The sequence below is a fragment of the Vicugna pacos genome, chromosome 8 (assembly GCF_048564905.1).
Source record: "Vicugna pacos chromosome 8, VicPac4, whole genome shotgun sequence".
In the NCBI taxonomy this organism is placed as follows: Eukaryota; Metazoa; Chordata; class Mammalia; order Artiodactyla; family Camelidae; genus Vicugna; species Vicugna pacos.
In genome coordinates, this window is record NC_132994.1 from 30,041,554 (window position 1) to 30,062,460 (window position 20,907).

Genomic DNA, 20,907 nt, shown 5'->3' on the forward strand with positions numbered 1-20,907 from the left:
AAAAATATAAGGACAATCTTGATGAGCAATGGCAAAAAGCCCATCAGACTAAAGGACGAACTGAAACTGCCGAAGTAACAATGAAAGGGGGAAATAAGACAGTGTTTCTCCCCAGAGATGACTTAAATGAAGCACTGAAGTGTGCCCTCTCCATACTACAGACACCGATTGCACAAAACTTCCATGGAACATGCCTGTTACGAAAGGCTATATGGCCTTTAACGTTTTGTTGTAGAGAAAAATATCAGTAATTTGATAAGTGAGACAAAGCAAATTTCAGGGAAAAAATATATAGTATAATACTTAAAAAAACAAGACAAGGTTACATACTGTGTCAGGTATCACAATTCACTGCCTCTCAGCTCCAGAGCTACCCATCACTGCCCTACCTGTCACGGGGGAGCTGGTGTTATAAGAATCTTTCCATTGTCAGTAGAGGTGCTGGAGGGACACTGCGTGATGAAAGGGGTTTGTTTCTCTTGCTGATTCCAGTGTGTTTTTTCTCAGTTGTTTTTTGTTTTGTTTTGTTTTGTTTTCCCCCTGTAAGACTCAGTAGCCAGAAATCCCAGGCCACTCAGTGGTGCTCACCTTTTAGTACGACCCTAGTCTTGGTGGCAAGACTATCTGGGGACCAGCTCCATTCCAGGGTAGCCCAAACAGCTTCTTCACCATCTAGTAGATGGCCGCCCTGCCTTTTCCAATGGAATTTGAATCCCATCTTTGGAAAAGGGGGCCCACTTGCAAGTTTATGGTTCCCCTCATTACTCTCCCTCAGCTCTAGCCTGTCCTTTGGAGTTCTCTTTTATTACCCCTTAGTAGATAATTTCCTATAAATAGGTAACGAGTCTTTATAGTAAGCCTTCCCTGTTCAGATTTCTGTGTGGTCACCCTCTCCTGGCTAGCCCATTATTCACACACACACACACACACACACACACACACACACACACACACACACACATACACACACACACACGTACACACATGCACATGCATGTACACGTGCACACACACAGAACACTGAAAAGCTATACTTGAAACAATGAGCAGTGATTATTTCAGGATGCTTGGCTTTGGGGTGCTCTTTTTCTTCCATATATTTTATGTATTGTCTACATTCTCTACAACAAACATGCATTCCTTTTGAAATATGAACACATAAAAATTTCAGAAAACATTAGTAAACTCTCCTAAGCTTAAGTGTGTGTGTGTGTGTGTGTGTGTGTGTGTGTGTCTGTGTGTGTGTGTGTGTGTGTGTGTGTGTGTGTGTGTGTGTGTGTGTGTGTGTGTGTGTGTGTGTGTGTGTGTGTGTGTGTGTATCTCTCTATATATATATCTCCGGTACTTTGAAACCATATTAGGAATCTAAAGTCTAAAAACCTTAGGCTGAGAGATTTTTTAATCTTCTCAGCTTTATATTGTGTTTTCTAAAAGGCTGAAAATGAAGTGAGAATGGAGTAAATACAATGAAATGAATTCAACAACAAAAAGTCAGACACTTAAAAAAAATGATACCGCTTGTTATTATAAACTAATTGCTGTTGCAGACAAGAAAACAAAAAAAGTGGAATTACTTTTACAAACTTGTCCTAGATAAAAACTGTTCCATTTAGTGCCCTTTAAATGGGAAGTGACAGAGTATAAACCGACCAGACAGTACAGTGGATGCATTCTCAGCCGGCTGACACGGCCTCCTTTGCCTCTTGTCCCTGATTTAATGCCATCAGACACAAGGTGATTTAGAACATTCTTGGTAATAATGGAGAGGCTGAAAGCAGATGTGTAGATATTTTTAATGCCTTTTTCCTTCCCTAAGGTGTGTTCCTTAGTTAAGGCTACGCAGTGGAGACGATCAGTGTGTTGCAGATGTAATGAAAATGAATATCAACAACAGATTACATTGACAAGGGAAAAAAATCTTTTTATTCTTCCAGAAATGGATGGTTGCCCAGGAACAGGAAAAGTGAAAAGTAAGTATGTTTGTATATTTTATATATTTTATATATATGCATTTCCTCTATCAGAGTTTTAAAATTTGGCAACTACTAATATGCCACTGAAGTCAAAGAATAATGCTTAAGTTACCAGGGGACTAGGCAACTCATATTTCAGTCTTTGTTAAGACGTTTAAAACAAGGGCGCTTAAAAATTTTACTTACTAATTTATAGCTTTGTTTTCTGATACTCCAAACCAAAAAATGTTCTGAAAACTGGAGATTGTTGTAAGATTTCTCTAAGCAGCTTTAGGTCCTGTTTTCTTGTAAGTCAATATACTCAAGAGTCTTCACATATAAAATGAGAATGCTAGTTTTCAGTTGCTGTAATCAGATTTCAAAATTTACCTAAAACTTCTCAAGGTTTGTATGGGTGCAAATTAAGACATATAAATATTTATTCACATTTACTCAGTAACTACATACATTATCGCACATCTTTATCAATCTCTGACAGCTTAAGTCTTCCTTTCTTATCTGTGCAAACTCCGAATATCACTAAACATATAGAATCACACTTGCTTATCCCTAGGTCTACAAGTGAGATGTAACTATGAAACAGAATTGGCTGCAGTGAGGGAAAGGATAATGTATTACTCTTTAACCTATATTGTTTTCCAAGGCCTTTTCTTATTTAAGTTTGCTGTATCATGGCCCCTTCACATGCACTGTACTTTGACGTGCTTACCAGCAAGTACACTAACTTTAAACAAATACGCACTTTTATTTTTCTCTCTCCCTGAGCAGGCAGGCCAGGCACAACTCCAGCAGGGCCTGAACTAGTCCTGAACAACTCAGGAAGGATATAAAAAGTCCTGTTGCATCTTTCTGGTGGAAATCTCAAATTAATCTTTCACTTTAGTCTGGTATCCTACATGCATGAAGTCAGAGCAAGTCTCCTTCTTGATTTCCTGATCCTCTTGGGCAAGTTTGCTTTTTAAATTCTTTATGCTGTTGCTTACCAGGGGCCGGACCTGTCAACTCATCAAAGAGAGTAAGATCAGGCTACAATTCTTCCTTCAGCTACAATTATTTAAGCTACATTTAACTCCCTCCAACATCCTAAACACCCCATCCTCCAAGAAGGGGAAGATGCCTGCGGCTATCTTAAATAGACTTTTCATTTTACAACCTTCATTTCATTTTATTATTTTCATATAATCATTATCAAAGAGCTTTTCCCCTACTGTGACACTTCCACCTTTTACTCTTCAACTTGCTGTATTTCCTTTTTCCTTTCTCAGATGAGTCCAAATTGACAGTCTGAATTTTTTTTTTGCATCTATGGTTTTGTACCTGCTTACATATGCTTATAGAACCCGATTCAATTTTAGTTCTTTAACTTGAAAAACTTGAATGTCTCCAGGATTACCCCTCTTCTATCAGTTATCTCTAAACCATTACTTCTGCTTCAATCAACTACCCTTTACAATTCACAGTTTATGCCTCATTTATCCACATGGAAGTCTAAAACTTTCTTCTTTGGAAATTTCCTTGGATGTTCTTTGATGCATGTTTAGTCACGTGTATACTAAACACTGTCAAATTCTCAATATAACACTAGGGCAGGGGTTCTCACACTTGGCTACACGTTAGAATCAATTGAGAATGGAAGACAATTTTTATTCCTGATTTTAATTTAACAAATCTTGGGTAGACCCCAGGTATAAGTGATTTTAACCCTCCATGCCTGCTCTCCCACAGCCCTCTGATGATTCTAATGTGCAGTCAGGGAGGAAAGCAAGATCATGTCAGATAGAGACAAACTGTGAGAGGTATGGTTCCTTCTTAGTGATCATATAATATAGAGAGACCCAACTAACAAACACAAAAAGGCACAATTAAATGTCTATTGTTTTGAAGTTCCTACAAAAACCTAGAGGGTGAAAAAAAATTAAAATGACAGTTATTATCAGAAAGAAAAGGTCTGTGTAAATAAGAGTAACTAGTGAAGTCTTTATAAAAATATATATATGTGACAAACTGGAGGCTGTGGATGAGTTAGGATAAATTCAAAGATGAAGATGTTAAAAACTAGGGGAACAATAATGACAAATGACAAAAGCACTGAGTCATATTCACCATAACAGGAAAAAAGTAGCCAGTTTGACTAAAGTATGTTTGTTTGAAAATTATGAGGAAAAGAGGTAAGTATGGTGGCAAAATCAGACAAGTCTATTTGCCCTTTTGCTCCACTGTGATCAGTCCTAGTGAACAAGTATCAGGTAGTCAATGGATTAAAAAGAGTGGTATGCAAACTTGTCTGCTTCAACCATTGGAAGATACCCATGACATGATCAATGATGCATCCAAATAGGAACACATCTTCAATAACATAGAGAACTAGGAATATTTTTTATAGGAATATTCTCATCTGACAGAAACACTCATTATTTGGTTGTTAGAATGCATAGAGGGCCAGATTGGAAGAGACATGGGATGAACTATTAGTTTTCACTCCAGTGAAAAAGTGCCTGGGAAGTAAGGCTAAAGCACCTTAGGAAAATCATATTCTGAGCCCACATTTGCAAGTGTGAATATCACCCCAGGTATGTAGGATAAGAAGCAGCAAACAGCAAGTGTTGTGAAGATGTTTTCATTAAGAAAGTGACGACGAAATGCAAATCAAAACTACACCAATCAGAATGGCCATCATTCAAAAGTCCACAAATGATAAAAGCTGGAGAGGCTGTGGAGAAAAGGGAACCCTCCTACACTGCTGGTGGGAATGCAGGTTGGTGCAGACACTGTGGAAAACAGTATGGAGATTTCTCAAGACTAGGAATAGACTTACCATATGACCCAGGAATCCCGCTCCTGGGCATATATCCAGAAGGAACCCTAGTTCAAAAAGACACCTGCACCCTGATGTTCACAGCAGCACTATTTACAATAGCCAGGACATGGAAACAGCCTAAATGTCCATCAACAGATGACTGGATAAAGAAGAAGTGGTATATTTATACAATGGAATACTATTCAGCCATAAAAATGACAACATGCCATTTGCAACAACATGGATGTCCCTGGTGAATGTCATTCTAAGTGAAGTAAGCCAGAAAGAGAAAGAAAAATACCATATGAGATCGCTCATATAGGGACTCTAAAAAAAAGAAAGTGAACATAAATACAAAACAGAAACAGACTCATAGACATAGAATACAAACTTGTGGTTGCAAAGGGGGAGAAGGGTGGGAAGGGACAGACTGAGAGTTTGAAATTTGTAGATACTGACAGGCATATGCAGAATAAACAAGATTATACTGTATAGAACAGGGAAATATATACAAGATCTTGTGGTAGCTCACAGCGAAAAAGAATGTGACAATGAATATAAGTATGTTCATGTATAACTGAAAAATTGTGCTCTACACTGGAAATTGACACAACATTGTAAAATGACTATAACAATAAAATAAATAATAAAGTAAAAAAAAAATAAAAGAAAGTGACGACAATAAGCAGAAAGCCTGCAGAGCAAGGTTTGCTGTCAGAGTAGATGAGGAATAAACCAACATCTAAGTCATAGAAACGCACTCCCACACCCCCATCCCAGCACATAGAGTCAGGCCTATGACCCCACCACCAAACCATGAGAACACCCGCATTTCAGACCGCTGTAAGGAGGCAGTTTGAGACTCAAGGGGAGGCTCTGCTGCTTGCAGAATGAATTAGGCAGTTCAACTTTTTAAACTCAAGTTTTCTTATCTATAAATTCAGATCACCAGAAAAGTATCCACCTTATGGACAGGTTGGTGGAATAAGCACAATAATGCAGGTAAAGCAATTAGTCCTTTTTATATCCTAGAAAGTAGAGCCACAGTCACAAGAAACATGGATGCAGTAGCAGAGCTTCCTCACTGAGTTAGCCTCCTCAAGACAGAGGAAGTCAATGGAGAAGGTCTTATACTCAGAGGGAGAGCCCACAACTAGAAAGGAACCGTGACAAGGAGCCTGCAGCTCTGAGCTTCATCTGACAATCAGAACCTGCAATAAGCAATTCCATCTTAGTAAATATTCTCCTGGAGTAGATGCCCAAGAAAACAGCTAGCCTGCAGAATCTCAGTAGCTGCCACTCTAGGAAACATTTATTTACCATAAACCAGAGACATTTTAGAACATCACAATAAAGGTGTTGATGGGGGTTACTAAAACTTGAGAAGTACAAGAAAGTTCACTTCAAGCTCAAAAGACAGATAAAAGCTTTTAAATTCAGGTAGAAAATATGATAGGCATGAGTTTAGATACTCAGGCTACACAATCTATCTAAGAAAGGTCTCCCTAAAAGAGACATTATATTGGACAGACTAACTGAATTAATAAACCAAAGTAATAATAAATAGAAGAATAATTAAAATAGAAATAATGAATATAAAATGAAACATAGTAAGATAGCAAATATATATTTAGATAGATGAACAAGTATATAATTTAAAAAGCTGGAGGATAAATATCAAAATCAGTGACAAGTTTTTACCTTTTTGGATAGAACTGGGCATAGAAAGAGAGATACCAGTGAATTGTTTGCCGCTTAAAACTATATGTATCAACTAATGTGGAAAATAATAAAGTATAAAATATAATTAACAAGAAAATAAAATATTATGGAGCCTGTATAAAAATTCTGAAAACAATTAAAAAGCAATAATGCAACACGGAAGAGGATGAAATATTTGCTTGGAAGAGGACATATTCAAGGAAGAGAAGGGTGGAAAAAAGGAGAAAGTAACACCTGTTTTATAAGTTCTAGGAAATTTAATATAGACTATATAAGACTCTTCAAGAAAGTGGGAGAAAAAAAAGATGGTTCCTTCATAGAAGTAAAGAGAATGATACCTGAAAAAAACTTGAAGAGAAAACTAAAATAGCAATATTTAATTTATATCAGAAGCAGATATAGTATTGCAATAAGTAGAAACATTCAGCTGCATAACAGTCATGGTCAATTTATACAAAATTCAGAGAAAAATAAGAAACAGAATGAGAATGAAAAATGATTGTTAACTACTGCCAGGAAGAAGTTAAAAGTTTCTTATCTGGGATTCAGTCACTACTTTTATGGGAATGTCCCCAGGAGGGAGAAAATAAGCAGGTAACTTGGTACAATCTTTTTGTCAACTGGACCTCTGGGAAAATAGACCAGGGCTATTTGCTAGGAGGGAGAGACCCTACCTCTGAATTGCCATTAGTAAGATATATCTCTAAGACTTCGCTATAGTAGATAGTACTCAGGATCAATGAAGCAGGTTTCCCCGGAGAGCTGTACGATTCTAGGGTTAAAAATGGAGATGGTTCAAAATGGAAATGCTCCCACAGTGGGAGACGACAGTATGAGCCTTACCTGTGGCTCACGTCTATTACTCTGGAGTAGAAGTACATATACAGTCAGAAAGCCAGGCTCCAAGGAGCCACCCTTGATGTCCCAGAACTCTCTACTTTAGAACTTTTGATTTTTCTTACCCTTGACAGTAATGATTGAAGCCTGATATTAGGTGAAATCTCTGATCCATGTGAGTCCGATTTGACAGTATTACTTGTGTATTAGCTCAACTATGAATGACCTAAAATAGAGAAAGTTAGTAGAACTTCAATGCAGTTGAACCTCAAGATGATAACTGAACAAATACCAGAGAGAATATATTTATATTTCAGGACACTTTAAATAAGCAAGAACTGAAAATGACCAAGAGAAAATCTTCATTGTATTCCAGTATATACGTTTATATCCATTATTCCATTTCTGAGTCTACACATACATAAATGCCCAAACCCTATTAGGTATATAGAGATGATACAGATACAGATATAAATACAGTTATAGAGGTATATAGATATAGATTGTATCTCACATGTTGCAGATGAGAAAACTAAGTTCAAATGCTCAGGTTACTTGTACCAGAATTGCTTCATCTGAACTGAAAAAGTAATCTGCACTTCTAATTTAAATTCTTGGATTAAAAGTCATAGGTCTTCAGGATTTAGCAACAGTTTAGTTCCATCCCATTCTACAATATGTAATCTTATACTTATCTTTGTATTTATTTACTTATTGAGAAGATTCAGTGATGACAACCACTAGTTTGCACTTTCTCTTGATTCTACAGAATCTAAATAATTTGGGGTCTTGGCTTAATCACTTATTAATGCTGGATCTAGGGAAAAAAGTAAATGAAGATATCTAAACTACTCTTGATTCTTTCATAAGAGTTGTTTCATTAAGTTTTAAATGACAAATATAATATATATCAAAGGTGTTATTTTTTGTTGTTGTTGTTTTTATTTTTAGGAAGATACTGTAAGAGAATGCCTCCCAAGACAAAGGGAAAGGATGCAAGTAAATACACTGCCCATTTCAGCTTTCTTTTACCCAATCAGAGAATTAATACTGGTAATTATGGTTTTATCTAGAGGTAGAAAAATTTAGGACGAGAAGTGGAAAATTTGGGCTTGTAATAGACTTGTGAATTTTTAAAATTTGTGCTATTACCAGCACTGAACAGATTCCCAGACCATATTTTAACTAATAAAATATGAAATTCTGTCCTTGCAGTATGTGTTTATTACTTCAGGACACCAGAAGCACTATGATCACTGAGACAATGGGTCCTAATAGTCAAAAACAACTAACTTGTCAAAGGCCATAACAGTATTACATCTAGGAGCTGCCAGAGATATTATCAGCTGCTTTTTAAATAAAAGGGAAATGAAACACACAGGAATTAAATGATTTGCCATAATTTATAGAAATGAAGATGTGATATGAACCAGAAATGTCTGATTCAAAGGTTCTTTCTTTACACACCCTCCCGATATTCCTCCCCACAATACGTACTCCTTGCCTTAGTGAGTTACATTTTGAGATGTCTTGGGGTAGAAAAATAAGGACAGACCTATGCCAACCAGGGCAGAATCTGCAGCTTCACAATTGTTATCACTGTTTCCACAGATATATGCAAGTTGTTATGAGTAAATCAATCTGAGAGATTGATTCCGAGTCCAGAAAAACTTGTAGGAGTGAATCATTGTTAATACACTTGTGCTTAGTGATTCACCATATTTCAAATCAACATGAGCCAAATATTCTATTCTACTAGTTTACTGGTAAGTTCTTACCAGGGACTTTCTATCTTATGCTAGCTACTCAAATAAGATTTTTAGATTCTTCCATCTGAACTCTAGCAAACCATACAAACATTGAAAAGAAACCCTAGGACCTTCATGTACTGGGCTGTTACTTATTTTGTATATTTACCACTTCCATAAATAATGGAGAATAGATCCTATTATGTACATTAAACTATAACAATAAAATAGAGGTGAACTATATTTAGTATCACCTGGCACTGCAGAAAGTTTGTAAACATGCTGATTTTCCTGCTTGGAGTATACTGCCCACTTCGCATGGCCAACTCTTACTAATTTTTCAGGTTACAGCATAAGCCTCAATTTCTCCATGATACTCATCACTGTAAATATCACTTCTCATTAGGTATCAGAGCCACTTGTTATAGTCTTGTACCACTCCATCTGTTCCTTTATAACATTTATCACAATGTAATCACAAAGTTTTTTGTGTGTTTATGTGTTCAATTCCTATTTCCTCCAGCTAACACACACATTCATTGCAGCAGGAACTTAGCTTTCCCATTCACAGCTATTTTCTCTGGGATATCTCTTGGCTTAGAACAAAATACCCATTCACTTACATTTACTGAAAATGGGAATAATTTGCAATATTTCTGAAGCACAGTCCTGAATCAGATGTACTGAGAGGCTAGTAGGTAGGAGGAAGAAACTAAGATAATAAACCTGGTTGTCTCTTCAGGCTCAAGATTTTAATTCAAGTTTGCCAGTTATATTTCATGAATGATTCAGTTTAATGATTCAGAGAAGCCTGAAGGGAAACATCAGCATCCTTCTAGAGCTGAGCAGACTGAAGAAAGGTATTTTATAGTTGTATACACAGAGTTCAGGTTTCACCAAGATTATACCAGGGCTGCCTTTGACTATAAAAGAAGTGTCTTTAACAAAAATACGTCCTTTGTTGAGCATATCAATTATCATTCAGTAAAGTTACTTAATTTCAAAGCCTTTCTATGTTTCTTACTGAGGAAGCTTGCACACGTATGTGCACATGTGTGTACAAACACACACACACACATACTTCTAACATGGGATTGTCCTTAGCTTTGAATGCTTATTTATAGGAAATGGAATGCTATAAACCTCAGATTAAAGCTATTTTTAGTAGTTTACACTGATTAACTCAATGCGAATAACATTTTTCAGCCAAAGAAGGACGCATCTTTGGTCCTTTTAAAGCCACAATTTATCTGTCTGTCTACTCCAAATTAGCAAGTCCAACTCAGGCAGATTGTGACAGATGTCCCAATATGGGAACAACAATGTATATTATGTAACAACTTATGCTAATATGCTAAAAATGTTTCATAGGAACAATAAATAGACTGTCTCTTTCTGTTTTGTTTTGTTTTGTTTTTCTCAGTTAAGAAGAGGTAATAGAAGATAAAGCTAGAATGATCTGTTAAGGTGATATTATGAAAAGTCAAAAATAGCATTGTGAAGAGTTTAAGTATTGAAATTTAACAATATTTCCTAAACAATATGTACTGAACACTATTCTGTATATTCAATGATAAGTTTTTGGTCTATGTCCTTCTAGAGCATGTCATCAAATATAGTAGAAAATAGATGAATAAATCATGCATTAACTGATATAAATAAATAAATAAATAAATAAATAAATAAATAAATAAGGCAAGCAAGCAAGCAAGCAGTAATGCATGAAGGGGAGCAATAAATCTTGTGTGTCAGGGGTGCAGGATAGAAGATAAAGTATTTACAAAGTAATTGACTTCTTGGTTTAAAGGATAACCAGGGTTTACCAGCAGAATTAAGAGTATGAAGAGAATTCCTGATGTAAGAACACGATAAAAGCATGAGATGAGCTGGAGACTGTCATTGTCTTGGCTAACAAGTAATATGGAAATAAAGGGTTTCTGTTGTCATTTTGTTTTGTTTTAAGTAACTTAGTGAATTGAGAAGTCAAGTTGGCTAGGATGTTTTCGGGTCTTAGTGACTCAAGAGGCAAGTATTTGATTTCTTATCAAAGAAGAGAAGCAATAATATAATGAACACGTTAAAATGCTTACTATGATTTATGCATCATTCAAAACACTTCACACATATTACTCATTTGATTCTTAGAACAACTTTTAATCATGCCCTATTTTCAGTTAAGGAGACTAAAGCCCAGAAGAAATAAGTGACTTATAAATATCATACAGTCACTGAAGAATGAGTGCTACAACCCCGTACTATGGCTCCACATAGAGCGGTGCTCTAATGGATGTATGGATTCAGTCCTTAGAAAGGACAGATTCTAGATGTAAAATAAGCAGTTCTATTGGGAATATGTTGATTTTGAGGTCCCCATAGAGTTAAGTCTGTTTGGAACTGTTTACTTATTTGGGATTTTGTATCTGAAATGAAAAAGATATTTAAGGCCTACAATAGAGATTTTGAAATCAGTCAAATAAGGATGATAGCTGACAGATCGTAAAGAATGCATACATTCTATGATAAATTTACAATGTTAGAACCCTGAGAAATATTTTTGTTTTAAGGAAATCAATGAAGGAGAGATAACGAAAAAGGGTCATAGAGCCAGAAAAAGATAGAGAGTACATCATTATGAATAAGAAGAAAGGTCAGTGTTCAAAAAAAAAAAAGTGGAGTTTGTCAAGGTTTAAGTAAAAGCTTTATAAACTTTTTGTACATAGAAAGTATATAGTAGTTTCTTAAACATTTTAATAAAATGTCACCATGTTTTCTGACTGTACATTCTTTAAGAGATGTTGCAAATGAAATGCTGACATTCACCCTTATAAGTAATAATAATGAGTGGGTTGGTAACAGTGTTTAATAGCTCCTACCTCAATTTTCATTTGTCCTTTTATTTAATATTATTAAACTTTATGAACTCTTGCAAAAATGAAGTAATTAATCTTTATAACATCCCCTGCAGGTAGTTAGATAGCTTCATTATGATAAAAGAAAGAGAGCATATATTGGTTAAATGAGTTTTACAATATCAGCACTTTAGCATTTCTGATAATCTTTTCAACCCACAAGGATAATTATGTTTTTCTTTTCATAGTCTCCTTTAAATATCAGAATGATCCACATATTCTTTTATTCTCTTGTAAATATTCTGAATGGCCTAAGAAACTCTACAAGTCTAAAAGGCATTTGCTTATATCTTTTAAAATAATTTAAATTGGACTTAATAACAATTCTTCATTTAAAATCATTTGATTTCCTTATTACTTATGTCTCATCCTTCATTAAAATGCAGAACATTATAAAATAAGTATACTCAAAAAAGATTTGTAAAAAGTACATTTTTTAAAAAGGGACTCTTAAAATAATCTACATGTGGCTCTTTCATTTTATATACTGCAACATCTACTTTATTAACTTTGGAATTTTAGGGCAAAATTAAAGAAAAATCACCTACAGTGTTGAGATTCCTAATCTCCAGTTTTGATTTTGATTATTATCTTCTAATATAAGGGAAATTATTAAATTGCTTCTAGTTGTGTCTGACCATTGTTCAAAATTGTCAGAAATTTTGTATTTCTCATTCTTTCATCAAATTCCAATTCTTTGAACTTTTGTTTATTCACAAAGTCATGTGTTTGTATCAATTGTTGTTTTAAGATTGAAACAACAGGACAGATACATTGCAATTCCCAAATAACACCATTAGATAACTAGAGATTGATAAACACAATATGCCAGCTACTTCTGAATATAAAGAAAGAAACTCTAAATTATTCTTTTTCATCTTGTCTTCAAGAATATTGTGTAAGCCTTTGGAAAATAGCTTAGTAAAATACAGACACAAATTGCTTGCAGTAATATATAATATTAGCAACCTTATCAGAAAAACAAATGAATTTATACTGAGGGGGCTTTTAATATTTTATTTTTATTTATTTTGGGGGGAGGGAATGTAATTACGTTCATGTATCTTTTTATTTTCAGAGGAGATACTGGGGATTGAACACAGGACCTCATGCGTGCTAAGCATGTGCTCTTACAATTGAGCAACATCCTTTCCCCACAGGGCAGCTTTTTCTTGAGTGTTGTCTTCTACTACCCGACTACTACTCTAGCTTGTATTTCTGGGTGTTTGTGATCTTTCTATTTATAATTCTTCATTTGGGTTTCTCAAAATTTATATTACCCTTACAACTTTGCAGCCTCCATCTTCTTCAATTATGAAAATTAAGGGTTATTTGAATGTCAACTGTCTTCTATATTTTTTTGCCATTCTTCAAAGTTCTTCCATAGTAATTTTCCAATAATTATATTTTATAGTATTTAACACTTTGATACTTTATTATTCAGATTATTCAAGTGGACTACACACTTTTAATTTTAAAAACACCTGCCCTTGGGTTCAATTGCATTTTTTAACATTTTTTATTGATTTATAATCACTTTACAATGTTGTGTCAAATTCCAGTGGTCAGCACAATTTTTCAGTCATACATGGACATATACATACTCATTGTCACATTTTTTTCTCTGTGAGCTACCATAAGATTTTATGTATATTTCCCTGTGCTATACAGTATTCAACTGCATTTTTAACAAAGGTCTTTTCCACAATTTCCAAAACAAAACAATACCAGTGCCAGATGCTTCAAATTGTACAAATTTCACTTACTGCAAATTTCACTTACTGAAATAATTGTCGAGCTTGAGCTGTGCATTTTGGTGATCATCACTCCTTCATATTGAGGACGACTGACTCTAAGCACGTATGCAAATTTGAAAGAATTAATGGAAATAAGTCTGTCTTTTCAATTAAAGAACATGATTAGACCTACTGATGTCAAAATATAAACACACAGCAATGGGGTATTTCTATCTGCTTAATCCTTCAACATGAAGCTACATCATTACTTCCTATTTATTAACACAGTTTCTCCTCCACGATCCATTTGTTGTATCAGATTGCTGATCCATAAGCCTTGATATTTGTGTTGAGACAACCAAAAATTACCTATTATGTGGATTATTTCATTTTCAAAAAATGTGTTCAAGCTTTCAACAGTTGATGAAAGGTGCTAATAAACATGTTGATAATAATGGTTTGTAATATTTCAGTCATTGAAAATAATGTTTTACCAAAACAATTTTTCAAGAATGTTGTAACTTGGAAGATAGGAAACCACAACATCGTACTTGTTTATCCTCTACTTTTATCAGACTCAAGTCACATCTAACTGCATTTAGACATCAGAAGAGATCCAAAAATGCTTTGACAATTTCTCTTTAAAAACGTGCTAGCCTCTTTTTTTGAAGAAATCTTTTTTTATATTGTAATCATCTTTAACTTTCTTAAAAACATTTTAAATTATATTTCAGCTTTCACTCCTTTGCTTTAGAATTTCAAAACATTAAAAATATAATCGTAGTAAAATATTAAAATTGAACAATTTCATTTGTACTATCTCCTATACCTTGTAAATAATTAATAATGATGGGTTTGACTTAACCAACCATACTTTTTGCCTTTATGCTACAGAATTTTTTTGTTATTTAGGCCATCTCCCTATGATCTCTTTCCTGTACCTCGTCTTTCTTTTTATTGCATCATCTAAAATCTCATTTTTTAATTTCCTCTCACTGATATTATTGTATTTTCTTCCATTATTTGCTTCTTACGTGTAATGATAATATATGACTGCTTGCTAAAATGAAACTCGATCAGTTTCAGCTGATAATTCAGAGGTTGAGCAGAATACTAAGGATGCCAGGTTGACCTCACATCCCCTTAGTGAGGCCACTAGACCTGCTACACCACTGATACAGGACTTTCACAAAGAGCTGCCTAAAACTGACTTCGCTGTCATCAGCCCATGGCCTATCTAAACAGCCTAAGCATTTGTGGCTTATGGTTAAAGACTGTATGTATGTATATGTATGGTTCCTCTTAAAAATATATAGAATTACTAATATTTGCCTTCTCCCCTATAACAGAAAAAACAGTTGCTTCCTTCTTCATCAGAAAGTGGTGTCAGAGCACCACTTGGAGAGTTTGTTATGTGTCCCCCCAAGTCTGAAGCTACAACTGACTGAAGTATGACTCAAGTCTGGGAGACAGTGACCACTTACCTGTGACAGCCAATCCAAGAGAAACAGATACATCGGGAACACCCTGCTCTTCCTCAGATAACAAGGGCAAGAACCCATGCTAAAAGCCAATTCATAAAAGACTTTGCCAAAGATCCCCACCTGGGGGTGGGGAGGTAAGACGCTCCAACAGAGAGAGCTTCACATAGTGAAGTACAAACAAGAACAACAGTGTGGTGTTCTATCTTGGAAGTCACAGCTCTCAGAACCTGAGAGCTGGCCTCACAGGTTCCTGGCCCATACCACAAGCATTTCTCAATTGAATAGCCCCTGGGGAAATCTCTAAGAAAATATCACAAATGTTCTGCAAAAGGCTGAACTTTAAACGTCTGTCAAGCACTGGCACCTGAACATGGCTGCATATATGTGGCCATATGTCCTTTCCCTTATTCTTCCAACCCTAGAGAGGCCAGAAACCACAGTGAGCTACAGAAGAAGAAATACAAAACCACGACTGAGAAGTAGAGCAGAAGTCTCCCACGCTCACTTACCCCACTGCAGACTTCCTAGAGTAAATTAGAGAGACAGAGAAAAGATGTAACTTGCAACAAACATGTTTTGCATTTTGATATTGACCCCGGGCAGAAAGAGCACTCTTGGAAGGAAAGTGCCTGGAGGACTTTTTATTATGTACAAATGGTGAGAAAAGCTGTGGTACCTGCCTAACATTTTATTCAAGGGAAGAGAAAAAGAGTAGTTTACAAAGCAGTTTTAAAGAGAAAGTGGAAAGGAATAATAGTATGTTTTTTTGTTTTTTTGAACATAATTTAGCTCAGCTCAGGCCATTAAAATTGTCAATTTTTTAAAATCTCCTTCCGTTTCTTATTCAAAGTAGGCCACAGAATGATTAGGGTAGTGAGTCAGAGGCCTTGGTAAACGTTCGCAAGAAGTCCAAGTTCTGTCCGACCTGAATTTCTAGGGGTCAGAAATCTACGTCATCATAGTCAAACAATTTAAGAACCTATCAGCTAGAGGAAGAGCAAATTAATGATCAAATATACTCTCTTATCTAGATCACTGATTAGAATTAATCTACAGAGCATATCCTAGCACTAATGGAAACATACAAATAAGGCACTCTGCTTGAGGCAACTATCAGTCCCATCCTGAGAGTCAGCGAAGCCAGGACTCACACCACTGCCCATCCTGCCAAATTGAGTTTAAGGAGCAAGCGATGCTGGCTGAGGGCAAGGACACTCCTGTCTAGGAGAGGAGACATACAGCTAACGCATCACATCACCTAAACTGGAAGACAAATCTACTGTGATCATTATGTAAAAATAAAGTGTTGCAAGAGGTTAACAGATTTTTTTTTTTTCACATCCTAACCATGCATTTTGGTTGGTCAAGCAAGGATCTGCACCTTATGAGCTTTTATGCACCTGCCTCCTCTAGTTTCTGCTCACCAGATCTTTCTTTTATAAATGAGAAAAGTTGCAGGCGTTTGATAGGCGGAGTGTGTAGAGCCTAGAGAAGTGAAAGGAGTCTCACTCCTAAAGGGATGAGATGGCTTCTGATTGGTTTGGACTTTTTTTTTTTTTTGGTTTGGACTTATTTTGAGCTTATTTGATTTCAAGATGAGAGCCAAACAATGAAGTAAGATTTCCTCAAGAAACATAAAATTCTGGGTATTTATGCTAAGGAATTATTCCTAAGAGGTCCTGTAAGACTCTGAGCACAAGCAAAACTGCCATGCATCCACCCAAGGAGCTGCACAGGACGCAGGCAGTGGCAGCTCTCCTCCTGCATGGGATCCAAGAAGCTAGAGCAAGAGGGCCAAAGCATGGTGGTGGTCATGGCTGGCTGGTGATGAAGCCTTAGGTTTCCATTTAATACTTCCAATGTAACTGACACATACTTCGAGGGAAGCTCATTTTCTCCTTGAGAAAAGAGTTCACAATTTGGGTATCAAATAAAGACTTTGAGCAGAAAGTGAAACTTGGGGGGCAGGGGGGAGGGAACCCTCCCGATGGCTTTTGCTTAACATCTAATCTCTTTCACATCTGCTTCTCTGGAAGACAAGATGCTCTGGCTCTCCAATAAATTCCCTCATTTGTTTATGTTAGCTCAGGTTAAATAGGTTACTTGCAATCAAAGGATTTGTACTCCAGACAAGAACTCTTCTTTTCTCTATGTAGTCAACCAATATATGATAGACTGAATAGAAAAATTGTTACCATCATTATTTAATTGGCTCATATAAAAATATCACCCATATTAAAATCAATTTAATATTGCTTCCCATGAGTGTTTCTCTGCTTCTCTTGTACAGGAAAATGTTTATACCCAACAGAAATATTCTTTTAATTTTAAATCAACTCTGAGAAAAACATCAAGCATGCTAAAATTTTCAGATTATTGAAGGTTTAATTAATGTGTAACAAAATTAATCCGGATAAACTGTTAAAAATGAAAGCAAATTAAGATTCTAGTTCAGGGGTTCTAATGATGAGCTGTGGTTCTTTCACTACCTACATATTTCCCAATATTCCTCCTTTCGAACTGACTGCTCTTGAGAGACAAATACATCTATCTTCTCCCTTCCTTTCTAGAGTTTTGCATGATCAGTTTCCTCCTTGTGCCTCCCTGATAAAGCACATCAGTTCCCTTGGGAAGTCATCCCTGATTGTTAAGCACATTCCTAGGCAGAATCTGTGTCCTAAGACATAGGTTGTGTCCTAAACCTTTCTGCTTTGCCAAAGGGTCTGAAAGGATTCTTGCTGAACAGGCAGGCTAAAAGAAGGCATGTTTCTCTTTTTAAGTAAGGTGTATAATGCAGTTTTATCACAATTTCACCAATCACTATGAACTATACAGTCATATTTTTAAAAAATCAAGGTTCATAATATACTCCAGTGTAATATGATCTGAAGCATGGGTCTCAAGAATGTTACCTTATAGTATATTTTCTGAAGATAATAGTATTTCACGTTTCATTTAAGCTGGTGAACATTTGTTACTGAGAAGCCAGTTCTTGAATCCTAACATGAGATAAATGCGTTTTCTGGGACGCCTCTGTTGTACCTGTAAAGCTTTTAACTGGAGACCAACTTAGGGATTAATCATTAATATCTCTAAACTGTTGGCTGGTTTCTCAGTTTAAACTTTTTCAGGAATCTTCCAATGGATCTCCTGCTTCACTTCAAAGATCACAGAAAAGTGAGGCAAGTTTCAGCTCACCAGCTTCTAAAAGTAAGACTCTGGCATTCAAATTATTTTTGGCAAGAAATTTAAGAGTTCTTCTCTGTGTCTCCTGAAAATTCACAGGCAAATTAGTGCATAGTGCATAAACTCCCAGGAGAAGAGGATTGGTTAATTTTATCCTCAAACTACAGTCTAAAAGAAAATTCTACTCTTTAACAGCTGGAAGGACTTTTAATAGAACAGAGTCATTTTTATACTTAGTGCAGCTGGATGGATTCAGGATCTGTCCTCAGCCTTGCATGTCCAGAACTCATCCAGGAACAAATTTTATATATTTTTGAGAATTATTATTCTCCATGAGAAGCTAATTTGAAACAGAAGACTCTAAAATATTAATAATATATAAAATAAACTTAATATATGCTACCCAATTGTTACTTATGCATCCTGTATTGGATGGTATTTTACTGCTTTCTGTAGGAAATTAAATTTAGAATTAACCTCTAACATGGCATCTAGTGACCATGACTCTCCTAGAATTCCATTTCATATTTTAAGCACCATCTCTAGCTCAAAATTTCAGCCAAGAGTCAGCTCAGTTTGTCAGCATAAATAATAACTATAAAGATAACCAGTTCCTCTACTGTACCATGAAGACTCTCTAAAACAATTTACTAATGTAGTGTTTTCAAACTCTGAGTCGTGAAGATACAAGAGGATTTTTTTGTCCATTTTGTTTTGTTTTAATTTCTAATCTATTGCAAACAGTAAAGGTGATTATAAAAATTAAATTAAAAAGGGCACAAGGGTCAAAATTTGTTTACCTAAAATTACTCCGCCAAATTGTATACAAGTTTAACATGCTCTTTTTCAATATCTATACTTGTTGCAGATTGACAGCAGTTTTTAGATCAATATTGGTCCTCAGACCACACTATGAATAGTATTCTAACAAAGGATGCTTAGAAGTAAATTTAGGGAGGTGAGGACAACTCCTAAGCACAACATTGAAGAACTATAATGTTATATATTCACAGTAGTTTAAAAAATTAGTATATATTATTTTATTTTGCTAGACAGTTTTTATCTCATTTTCTTGGACCTATTGGGACTTATTTTATATGGGAAATGAAGACCATTTAATAAAGGAATTCATTCTTATATTTGGAATTAAGTAAATTGAAAACAGGCTCATTATATGAGATTTTACTTATTTGTATAATGTTATTTATAACTTATTTGTATAATGTTATTTATAATATATATATGTCTTTTTGCTTCACTCTGGGCCCTCTTCCTGGAGTTTCTTTTCCTCAACTCACATAGCACATCTAATCTGACAGTCTTATAAAATGAGGTTCAATTGCTAACGTCTTCATAAATCATCCCAGATCTCAACAGCTGGAAGTAATCTTTCTCTGCTTCCAAAGCTCCTTCCTCAGTCTGTCTTTATGGTATACAACTTAGAATTGAGTCAAGTGTGTGATACATTTTACTTCCAAAAACCTCTTCCACTCAGGGGAGGTCTGCATCTTATCCAGGTACCTATGCATTATATTATATTTTCCTTACAGCTCCTTATTCTTTTTATTCTCTATCCTCCTCATATTTACTAATTCAATGTTTGAATAACTTTTTATGTATGTCCTGAAATAAACTGTAAACTTTGTGACATCAAGAACCTCTTCTAACGTTTTAGCATTCTATTACTGGCAAATGTAATAATAAAACTTACACGTGAGGAATTATTCTAGGCCATTTACTCCAACAATGCAATGAAGAAGTTATTATTTTTATCCCCATTTACTGATGAGGAAACTAAAGCACCTCTTTTAAGTAACTTACCCAGGGTATGACAGATACTTTACTAATTAAGAGTCTGGGAATGATTGACATTCAGAAGTATGTTTTCAGAGGATGTAAAGTTAATCCTGTATCTTATTCACCACTAATGACAGCCATATAGTAGATGATCAATATATATTTATGAATAAATAAATCATTTCAACAAAAGTACTGACTACTCTCTAATTAAGATAACTTGTATTTCCTAAAAAAGAACTTTTTTTAGAATACAAATTACAATTAATATATAGTTCATAAAAATTTGAATATTACATTTTCAGAAAAGCAAATCAACTACTGCTAATAAATATATCTATAATACATTTAGTAAGCAACACTTTTGTGGTACATAAAGGACTAAAAGGTAAAAGGAAAGCTGCTGATTAATTTGTAGTAAAGTAGTAATATAATAAGATTTTAAAAATGGATTTCTGTTGGCTATTTCATTGAATAGATCAGTTAAGTTGGCATTGCTATGTAAAATTCAGCTAAGCAAAACTTGAAAAATTGGAACAGTGACAGAACAAATATAGCTTGAAAATCTTTGATGTGTATAATAATTAGTGTAATAGAAAAGTAATTTAATAAGTTGTTTATGAACAGAATACTACTTAACAAAGGCTTTAAAATTAATTTTCATAAAGAAACTACCTATATCTTAATGCAGTGTACCATTCAGTGTCTCTGAAACAGG

At 35.1% G+C, this 20,907-nt stretch overlaps 1 long non-coding RNA gene across 1 annotated transcript in view; it reads right to left on the minus strand.

Annotated features, from left to right (window-relative positions):
- Positions 1 to 1,969: 1,969 nt before the first annotated feature.
- LOC140697677 (uncharacterized) overlaps positions 1,970 to 20,907 on the minus strand; it is a 201,815-nt gene continuing 182,877 nt past the window's right edge. Inside the window, exons 4-5 of the long non-coding RNA XR_012074883.1 lie at positions 7,455 to 7,555; positions 1,970 to 2,968 (exon numbers count right to left, since the gene is read on the minus strand). This is a non-coding gene — a long non-coding RNA (uncharacterized lncRNA). The remainder of the gene's footprint in view (positions 2,969 to 7,454; positions 7,556 to 20,907) is intronic.